General features: G+C 35.5%; 1 protein-coding gene across 3 annotated transcripts in view; it reads right to left on the bottom strand.

Annotated features, from left to right (window-relative positions):
• Window positions 1-1,248: 1,248 nt before the first annotated feature.
• The window catches only part of LOC106950493 (zinc fingers and homeoboxes protein 2-like), a 154,602-nt gene continuing 151,466 nt past the window's right edge, over window positions 1,249-4,384 (bottom strand). For all 3 annotated transcript variants that reach the window (XM_015037394.1, XM_015037393.1, XM_015037395.1), the window contains one exon: window positions 1,249-3,631. The gene's annotated coding sequence lies outside the window, so the exon portion shown is untranslated. The remainder of the gene's footprint in view (window positions 3,632-4,384) is intronic.

Raw genomic sequence — 4,384 nt, 5'->3', positions numbered from 1 at the left:
CGCATCCACCTGGAGGCTCTCTGCAGCGCTGCCATCCTTTTGCACGAGGACTTGGAGCGGCGCAGCGAAGGAGAGCTGTGGTGATGCAGGAGTTTTTTTTGTTTTTTTTCTTTTTCAATCTACAAAGCAATAAAAGAAAAAGCACCTTTATCAACTCATACAAGCAGACAGAGCTTTGCACAAAACCTCAAGACTGCAACTGGACGGATTTGAAAATCACCCCACCCCCATCATTGTTCTGATGAGGCCAGCCCTGGTTTGCATTGGTAAATACAGTATTTCAGATATATGTAGTCTTTTCATCATTAACTCTGACCAGAACACTACAGCGGCAGAAGCAATACATAAAGAAGCTCATATTTTTGATTTTGCCATTATGCTTATCTTTGTTGGAATGGAACTAGTTTCAACTAAGCCTACCGAGCCAACATGTAGTAATGCATCGAATAAAAGGCTATTTATCTTTTTTCATTATTTTCATTAATCACAGGTGTTCATGATGGTGTGGAGGACGCCAAAAGGAGAGGAAATAAACATAAAAAAGGGAAAGAAGAGAAGAAAGAATAAAATGGACTAAAATAGATTGACGCGGAAGAAAGAAAGACAGATAGAATAAAGTATGATTCAGGCAGCATGATGATTCTGGATTGTGTGTTTTTGCTGTTGAGTTTGTAGATTGCATGATCGTTACCATTAATCCTTCTGCATTTGCCACCATTATGACAGCTTCTTAAGTTTTTTTTTTTTTTTCATTGTTTTTATGTAGTCGTTTGTTCCTTATCAGTTTAAAACAAAGATCCACGACAGTCACTTGGTCATACAAGCATAAGATGTGCAGATTGGCTTAAGTTTGTTTTTGATTTTTTTTCCTGTTTTTTTTTTCTTAGCTTTTCTCCAAAAAAAAAAAAAAAAAAAAAAAAAAAAAAAAAGGATTCCAGACAGAGTGGCTACAATAATAATATTAACAATAGTAATAATATAATAATAGCACTTGACTTCACTTCAGCACAGTTTAAAAAAAGACAAGAAATAAAGGTTATAAAGGTGCTTTTTTGTGTTTTGTTTTTCTAAAATCTGATTTGATGTGAAGCGAAGTCCCCCCTTCTGCCCCCTTCCTCCCTCTTCATCCTCCTCCTCCTCCTCCTCTCAGCGGGGAAGTGGCGGGCAGAAGTCCAGTGCCGGTCAGACGAAGAAGTAGTGACTGAAGTATTGCCAACTGGTCTGTCTTTTTCTTTTTTTTCAGTTTTCTTTTTTTTTCAGTTTTTTTGTAGTGGTTCCACTCTGGTTCAGGACAAAAAGAGGAGAAGGAGAGATGGGAAAAGAAAAAAAAAAGAAAGTTGTACACACACACGCACTGCTGGCACCATGTTTGTTTAAAAGTCCGTCATCACAAATAAGCAAACAAACAAAAATAAATCGTAAAAGACTTGAAAGTAAGAGGGGTTTAAAAATGAAGAAAAAGCAAAAAGGAGGCCTGTCGGGGGGACGAATTGCTCCCATTTTACAAAATGTAACAAAATTTGTCCGCAAATTTTACAAATCTATCAGTACAGGAAAAAACAAACAAACAAACAAACAAACAAACAAACAAATATATCCTATTTACAATGACAACAAGAAGAAGAAGAAACCTTTTTTTTTTTTCAAAAGTGTAGTGAGAATGCAGCAGATCCCAGCTTTGGCACACGGCGATTTTGTTTTGTCTGTCTTTTTTTTTTTTTTTTTCCATGTTTGTTTGTTTGTTTCAGATCCAACCTGTCTGACGATCCGTCGGTCGATCCGTCGGTTGGCGTGTACAGTCAAACTGTTGCTGCAGGCACACATTCAGTGCTCTGGTTCACCTTCCTCCTCATCATCCTCACATCTCCAAAGCAACGCAGGTCATGCACAACATCACCTCAGCCTTCACTCTGCCCGCCCATCGGTCCAGTTCAACCGCCGGGTCTAATCTGCTTCCTACAGGCTCACTTCGTGGAAGGGTTCTGTTATTCAAGAGGCTTTTAAGGGGCTTAGAATAAAGCACGGATCATTAACGTAGTCTACTCATACATGTACTGGTTAGACTGTAAACAAACAAGTCAAGAAGTTTTAAAAAAAAGAAACAATTAAAAGCTTCCTTTAGGTGATAGTCTAGAACAATTTAAATCTTCTACTAAAGGAAAATGAGTTACTGAATGAATCTGAAGTTCTGCATTTTAAACTCATATTTCAAGAGCCAGGTTTCTGTTTAACCACTTTAAATCTGACAGTTTGATGAGAAAAACCTTTTTCTGTGCAAATAGGAAATTGTCATACAAAATGCACCATTTGTCAAGCATGTGCATCAGGGCGGCTTGTTAGAAAGCAATTTCGGATACAAAAGGTGATGCTTCTTAAAAACTCTAAATTTAGAGTTCCTAATCAGAAATAAAGCAATGAATCTCACTGGTCAGAAAAAAAGGTGCAAGTACTACCTATAAGAAGTATTCTTAAAAAAGACTTAAAAAGATACCTGTCAATCTGTTTTCTTTTTGACTTAGTTTTAATAAATTATTTTTAATCTTATTTTGACTTTTATTTTTTGATTAAATTAGTAGCTAACGTTATTATTACATTTCAAGTCTTTGTTGCACAGGTATTTTTTTAAATACCTTTTTACATTTTGTAACTGAGTAAAGGTCGGAGTTGATCTGAGCTTAATACTTTGTGGAGCTAGCAGCCTGCAGTTAACTGCTTACCATACCTATTTCAGGTTTAAACTACATTAATTTAAAATAAGTGATGGCCGGCACCCCACAGTGCGTTTTGTTTTGGGACAGGAAACATTTTCAAACATTATTTTTGGTAGCCTTCTTTCAGCCAGCTGACAGGCAGTGTGAAGAAATGGTGGAGAGAAAGAAATTTTGTCATTCAGGCACTTCTTCTGGCAAACCATTAAAAGCACTTTAAAATGTAGCAACAGAGGTTTTGCAGCCAAAATTGCTTAAAACCTTGGCAAACCTAAAAAAGAAAAAAGCAAACCGGTTTATACATATTAACACTGTATGAAAAACTTTAGACATAAGTTGATAAAATAGTGCTTCTGCCTCCCCCTGCCATGCCTTTAATTTGGTAAAACTGATTGTATAGACAGGATTTTTACATCTGTGCGCTGAAAGTCGTTTTTTGTAAATTAGCTTAAATGCCTTTCGATCTTGTTTGTATATTACTTTTATTAAACCCACTTCACTGTGAAAGCTGGAAGCATAAATATGAACTCTATTAAAAAGGAGGGATTTTTCAATTACTTTCACAGATTGTGACCCTGGATTTCTATTTGAGCTCTTCAAATTTTGGTATGGGTGCATGCTCGCTCATGTCCCCTAATAAAACCGGCCGCCTCAAAAGCCCACTCTTATTTAAACTCAAAAACCGTTCCCGTCCTGGGGTCACTTCAGCAGGAAAGCATGGACGACACTGCCTCAAACCGGATCGAGGAAGATGTTGTGCGTGACCTCAGATGCGACAATCAAGAGATAAGAATTGGTTTTAAAAAATAATAATACAGTACAATATCTGTTAATTAAAAGAAAATAAAAAAAGAGCTTTTCGTCTCTCCATTCTTCAGATTCTTTCTTCCTGTATGTTTCCAGCAGCAGTGACGGTGGCAAATCTAAAAAAAAAAAAAAAAAAAGGAAAAAAAGGGGGAAAAGAAAAAAAAAAAACCCCCAGTCTTTTTTTTTTTTTTACAACAAACAAAAATGTCATCCTGATGCGAACTCAGATTATTACTACCTTAAAGAGAAAAAAAAAATCATATATGGGCACAGAGAGGGATTAAAAAGCAATTGTTGTGCCAGAAGCTGGCACTCTGTTCTAATCCTTGTAGGTGGTTTAATGTTGAGAGTTGGCTTTTGTTTGGAAGTGAATTAAATTGGGACCTATAGTCCCTGTGACTACAAAAACAGGACAATGGATCCAAAAAGAAAACTAAAATATACCAGTGTTGCTATGAAGATCATTAAAAATATATTTTAAAAGATCAGCGACACAATTACATGATTTAATGTAAAAAAATAAAATAAAACTTTTCATACTGCGGGCATGTCTAACTTCTATGATAATCTCCATGAAACTAGAGGTTTTAGTTCCTGTTTCTTTAAGAACCGTGGTCATTTCTCAGTTTACCGCAGTTAAACAAGCATGTTAAATGGCAGAAATCAATACTTTTATGTCCACAACAAAAACAAGAAAATTACACAGAGATTGCATGGTAACAAAGAGGAAAAAAAAAAAAAAAAACTGGAAAATTATGTTTTGTGCAACAGTTAAAAAAAAAAAAAAAAAAAAAAAAAAAATTTTTCTTGGGGGGTGGGTTTTTCCCTGTTTTTTTTTTTTTTTTAAAAATTTAAAAAAAAAAAAAAAA

This window comes from Poecilia latipinna, unplaced genomic scaffold (genome assembly GCF_001443285.1).
Source record: "Poecilia latipinna isolate Pla-1442-1.1 unplaced genomic scaffold, P_latipinna-1.0 Scaffold403, whole genome shotgun sequence".
NCBI lineage: Eukaryota > Metazoa > Chordata > Actinopteri > Cyprinodontiformes > Poeciliidae > Poecilia > Poecilia latipinna.
The sequence above is the reverse complement of the archived record's forward strand: the minus strand, read 5'-3'. Positions and strand labels throughout refer to the sequence as shown.